Here is a 6,000-nt window from a genome sequence, read left to right on the forward strand (position 1 = left end):
GGAAGTACGGGGGAATCAGGAAACCCTGTCAGGTTTTGCTGATATTCAAAGCTCTGATCCTTCCCCATACCATCCAAAACTTGAAATACAAACATTGGCAATAAATTCATTTAAGGGAGGGACCTACAAATGTCCTAAACAAATGGCTGGTTTCCTTCAGACTTTAGAGGGGCTGGACTGCGGCCAGTGGGCGTAAACAATTCCCCATCATTGGTGTCAGTGGGAGAAATAGTGTCCCATTGTTGGTGTCAGTGGGAGAAATAGTGCCCCATTGTTGGTGTCAGTGGGAAGAATAGTGCCCAATCATTGGTATCAGTGGGAGGAATAGTGCTCCATTGTTGGTGTCAGTGGGAGGAATAGTGCCCCATTGTTGGTGTCAGTGGGAGAAATAGTGCCCCATTGTTGGTGTCAGTGGAAGGAATAGTGGCCCATTGTTGTTGTCAGTGGGAGAAATAGTGCCCCATTGTTGGTGTCAGTGGGAGGAATAGTGCCCCATTGTTGGTGTCAGTGGAAGGAATAGTGGCCCATTGTTGTTGTCAGTGGGAGGAATAGTGCCACATTGTTGGTGTCAGTGGGAGGAATAGTGCCCCATTGTTGGTGTCAGTGGGAGGAATAGTGCCCCGTTGTTGGTGTCAGTGGGAGGAATAGTGCCCCATTGTTGGTGTCAGTGGGAGGAATAATGCTCTATTGTTGGTGGCAGTGGGAGAAATAGTGTTTTGTATTTGTGGGAGGAATAGTGCCCCATTGTTGGCATCAGTGGGAGGAATAGTGCCCCATTGTTGGTGTCAGTGGGAGAAATAGTGCCCCATTGTTGGTGTCAGTGGGAGAAATAGTGCCCCATTGTTGGCGTCAGTGGGAGGAATAGTGCCCCATTGTTGGCGTCAGTGGAAGGAATAGTGCCCCATTGTTGGTGTCAGTGGGAAGAATAGTGCCCAATCATTGGTATCAGTGGGAGGAATAGTGCTCCATTGTTGGTGTCAGTGGGAGGAATAGTGCCCCATTGTTGGTGTCAGTGGGAGAAATAGTGCCCCATTGTTGGTGTCAGTGGGAGGAATAGTGCCCCATTGTTGGTGTCAGTGGGAGGAATAGTGCCCCATTGTTGGTGTCAGTGGGAGGAATAGTGCCCCGTTGTTGGTGTCAGTGGGAGGAATAGTGCCCCATTGTTGGTGTCAGTGGGAGGAATAATGCCCCATTGTTGGTGTCAGTGGGAAGAATAGTGTTTTGTATTTGTGGGAGGAATAGTGCCCCATTGTTGGCATCAGTGGGAGGAATAGTGCCCCATTGTTGGTGTCAGTGGGAGAAATAGTGCCCCATTGTTGGTGTCAGTGGGAGAAATAGTGCCCCATTGTTGGCGTCAGTGGGAGGAATAGTGCCCCATTGTTGGCGTCAGTGGAAGGAATAGTGCCCCATTGTTGGTGTCAGTGGGAAGAATAGTGCCCCATCGTTGGTGTCAGTGGGAGGAATAATGCCCCATTGTAGCGTCAGTGGGAGGAATAGTGCCCCATTGTTGGTGTCAGTGGGAGGAATAATGCCCCATTGTTGGCGTCAGTGGGAGGAATAGTGCCCCATTGTTGGTGTCAGTGGGAGGAATAATGCCCCATCATTGGTATCAGTGGGAGGAATAGTGCCCCATTGTTGGTGTCAGTGGGAGGAATAATGCCCCATCATTGGTATCAGTGGGAGGAATAGTGCCCCATTGTTGGCGTCAGTGGGAGGAATAGTGCCCCATCATTGGTGTCAGTGGGAGGAATAGTGCCCCATTGTTGGTGTCAGTGGGAGAAATAGAGCCCCATCATTGGTATCAGTGGGAGGAATAATGCCCCATCATTGGTATTAGTGGGAGGAATAGTGCCCCATTGTTGGCGTCAGTGGGAGGAATAGTGCTCCATTGTTAGTGTCAGTGGGAGGAAAAGTGCCCCATCATTGGTGTCAGTGGCAGGAATAGTGTCTTGTATCAGTGAGAGGAATAGTGCCCCCAGAGCCGGATAAAGGGAAGCAAAGGGCAGCATTCCTTAATCTCCCCTAACACCTCTACTCTACACATAAATCCCAACTCCAGCCAAGACATTTGTTCTGGACAGAATAGGAAAGATATAGATCCTCTCAGATTTGTATTATAGTCTGAATCCCCATTGGACAGATTTCCCCCTATTTCCTGTCTTCATAGTAGTAATGTAAATTTCCTCTAGAGGGCGACACACATTGACACAAAAGCTGAGGTTGGGCTTTACAAGCACAGTGTATTGCAGATTTCTCCAGCTGAATGGTCACTCTGTAATCGGCCATAAATGACTGAGAAATGCGCCGTCTATTTCATGGTGTTAATCTATTCCATCCTTGTACATACTGAACAGTAAAAGCAAACAAATCTTTATTTTAAAACTTAGCCAGTCAACCAGCCAAATTAATCCACTTTAAAGAGAAGCTCCACCCACAAGGGGAAGTTCAGCTTTGATGCAATGTCCCCCACTCCCTGGTAAGGATTGGCACCTTTTGGTACCCGAATTTGAAAGGAACCCGCTCCCACTTTCGGTGTGGTCGCCTAAAGCCTCCCTCCTCCCTCCCCATAGTCCTCTGGGACACGTGACAGGTCCCAGAAGACCTTCTCGCACATGTGCAGTGGGCACCCTGCTATGAAGCTGTCACATCCGGGTGCCCACACTAAAGATGCCGGCGCCGGGGAGAGAAGATGGCCAGAAAAGCCAGCCGTGGTGAGGACACCGCGGGACCGAGGGACAGGTGAGTGTCTGTATTTTAAAAGTCAGCAGCTACAGTTTTTGTAGCTGCTGACTTTTATTTTTTTTTTAAATCAACTGGAACTCCGCTTTAAATGTCAGGGGAGTGCCGTGTATTAAATGCTTCTGCTGTTGGCCGTCTTCAGAAAATGCTAGCTGACTGTTTAAAGCCGAGGTCCAGTTGATTTAAAAAAAAAATAATAGTCAGCAGCTACAAAAAACTTTTAAAATATAGCCACTTACCTGTCCTATGATCCAGCGGTGTCCTCACCAGGGGCGGACTGACAACTCATGGGGCCCCCGGGCAATAGGGGATCATGGGGCCCCTGTGTCCTTGCCCAAACTCAAAAATGCCTATGAAAAAGGTACCAGGGGCATCTCACGGGGCCCCCTACTGACCCCGGGCCCTCGGGCAGTGCCCGAGTTTCCAAATGGTCAGTCCGCCCCTGGTCCTCACCACCACTGGTTTCACCCGCCGTCTTCTCTCCCCGGCATCTTTATTGTGGGCACCCGGCTGTGACAGCTTGTGGATTCATTCGACTGATATATTTTCCCTTCTCATCTTTTCTGACGGTTTTGTATTTGGCTAGGGTCAGTGTCACTACTGGTAGTATGAGGCCATACCTGGACCCTACAGAGGTTGCACAGGCAGTCCAACTCCTCCAGGAAGGCACATCAATACGTGCCATTGCCAGAAGGTTTGCTGTGTCTCCCAGCACAGTCTCAAGAGCATGGAGGAGATTCCAAGAGACAGGCAGTTACTCTAGTAGAGCTGGACAGGGCCGTAGAAGGTCCTTAACCCATCAGTAGGACCGGTATCTGCTCCTTTGTACAAGGAGGAACAGGATGAGCACTGCCAGAGCCCTACAAAATGACCTCCAGCAGGCCACTGGTGTGAATGTCTCTGACCAAACAATCAGAAACAGACTTCATGAAGGTGTCCTGAGGGCCTGACATCCTCTAGTAGGCCCTGTGCTCACTGCCTGGCACCATAGACTATATCTGGTCTCCCCAGACCCTGCATTCACTATATCTGATCTCACACAGTACACAGAACGTAAAAATGCAATTATTTTAGTAAATATAAACTGCTAAATACCTTTTCTCATCAGCAGTTAGAGCAGTCTTGTAACTTCTATCAGTGTCCAGCCTAGCACACGTTAAAGCTTGTAGGAGGTGTTTTCATTCTGCTCTAGGAGGATGCAGAACCCCTGACCTCTGTCTGGACAGTGCTGATTGGCCCTGTGCTGATCACACGCACTCTCCCAAGAAAAAAAAACTCTCTAGCAATACACACCAAACTGAGCATGTGCAGAGTGACTCCACATGATATGTCTTATCAGGAGATAAGAAGGAGACACTGGAAGAAGGGGAGGATCAGAGAAGTCAGGATCAAACAGCGTTTTTACACAATGCAGAGGATTAAAGTGGTTGTAAAGGCTGAAGGGTTTTTACCTTCATGCATTCTATGTATGACGGTAAAAACCCTTCTGTGTGCAGCAGCTCCCCCAGCCCCCTCAATACGTACTTGAGCCTCATCACGATCCAGCGATGCCAATGAGAGCCTCAGCTGTCCCGGGTCTTTCCACATTATTGGCTGAGACAGCAAGCGGGAGCCATTGGCTCCCGCTGCTGTCAATCACAGGCAGTCAGCCAATGAGGAGAGAGAGATGGGGCATAGCCAAGCCACGGCTTCGTGTGTGACTGGACACACGGAGCAGCAGGTGCCCCCATAGCAAGCTGCTTGCAGTGGGGGCACCTGACAGGTCGGAGGGACCAGGAAAGCCTGTGGGGGACCCAAGAAGAGGAGGATCCAGACTGCTCTGTGCAAAACCACTACACAGAGCAGGTAAGTATAGACATGTTTATAAAAAAAAAACAGAACCTTTAGAATCACTTTAACCCCTTAGGTTCCACAGTGAGTATAACAAGCATGCTGTACTCCATATACAGACTGATTGTACTGTTGTAGATTTAGTAACACTTAGTAAGTTGTCCTGTGAGTCCGGTTTAGTAGATGAATCCATTTATGCTTAGGCAGCCCTTCCATTTTAGAAGAAGATTCAACATTTTTCAGAATATATTTATTCTTTCTTTTGGATAGAGTAAGGGAGGGCTGTGTCCCAAAGGGGGGAGTGGGGGTTCCATTCGCTTCCTGTCACATAGCCAAAACAGAAAGTGAGAGAAAATCCCTGCAAAGTTAGGAACTCCCAGCTTATTATCAGAACTAGTGTCCCCATGGGAAGATTTCCCCTCTATTCCTGTTCTGGTGATAACCCAGAGGGCCCAGGATCAGTAGGGGGCCCCATGAGATACCCCGGTACCTTTTTCATAGGCTTTTTTGAGTTTGGGCAAGGACACGGGGGACCCTATTGCCCAGGGGCCCCATGAGTTGTCAGTCCGCCCCTGGATGTCCCTTTACTGATGATGGTAAACAGGATAAATAAAGACGGCGAATCTCCATAATGGGGCACAGACAGCAATCAAAAGCTGAGGGGTGTTCTAATCCCTCGCCACTCCAACCAAAACTAAACAAAAAAAAGTTTTGGCTTTGGTTACATTTTAATGGTTTAAGTAGCCCAGCCATTGTAAGCTGTGGAAGAGTCTAAAATGATACTTTCTTTCCTCAACAGGTATGCCTTCTTCAAGGTCAGCGTCAACAACTTCGTTTTTGTAATATTTCCCAATCCTCCATGCTATATATAGACTGAACACCGGATGTTCCGGTGGAACAACTGGCTTATCAAGAACCTCGGACCTCAAACAATCTTACGATGTATAGCAGCTAACTATGATTTGACGTCAGAAAACTACGTTGGTGTGGAACTACCAAAGTACAAGAGACCACAGAACATGCACTAAACCTTTGAAGGACATGGACATTGACCATGACTATAAGGTACAGCTCATGTGGCACTACAAGGGACAATGGACACAGGTTTCTAAATACGAGACTCAGAGCTTGGACAAGAACTCAACAAAACAAACCCTGAAATGGATTCAGCATTCAATGCCAGACAAGCTGCAGTAGGACAAAGCCAAGGATGAGCTCCTCCAACACTGGACATTTTCCGACATTGGTCTCCTCTGTTTGTTTTCTTCTGCCTGCTGTATGGGTTAGACTGTACCCTTCTGGACATATTTTACAGTTTAATATTAAGTGTAATTAAGAATATAATCTCTGTTCTCAAAGTATTTATCTCCGTTCTTGTAGTTTCTTTAATATTATGTGGATAAGAATCTATAATAAAAGCTATCAAGTGCT

At 47.8% G+C, this 6,000-nt stretch overlaps 1 protein-coding gene across 3 annotated transcripts in view; it reads left to right on the forward strand.

Annotated features, from left to right (window-relative positions):
* Positions 1-6,000, forward strand: part of SKOR2 (SKI family transcriptional corepressor 2) — an 80,827-nt gene extending 74,827 nt beyond the window's left edge. For all 3 annotated transcript variants that reach the window (XM_089681589.1, XM_089681591.1, XM_089681590.1), the window contains exon 9: positions 5,369-6,000. The gene's annotated coding sequence lies outside the window, so the exon portion shown is untranslated. The remainder of the gene's footprint in view (positions 1-5,368) is intronic.

Source organism: Staurois parvus, unplaced genomic scaffold (assembly GCF_062004578.1).
Source record: "Staurois parvus isolate SC_StPar_1 unplaced genomic scaffold, SC_StPar_1.0 ptg000272l, whole genome shotgun sequence".
Classification (NCBI taxonomy): Eukaryota; Metazoa; Chordata; class Amphibia; order Anura; family Ranidae; genus Staurois; species Staurois parvus.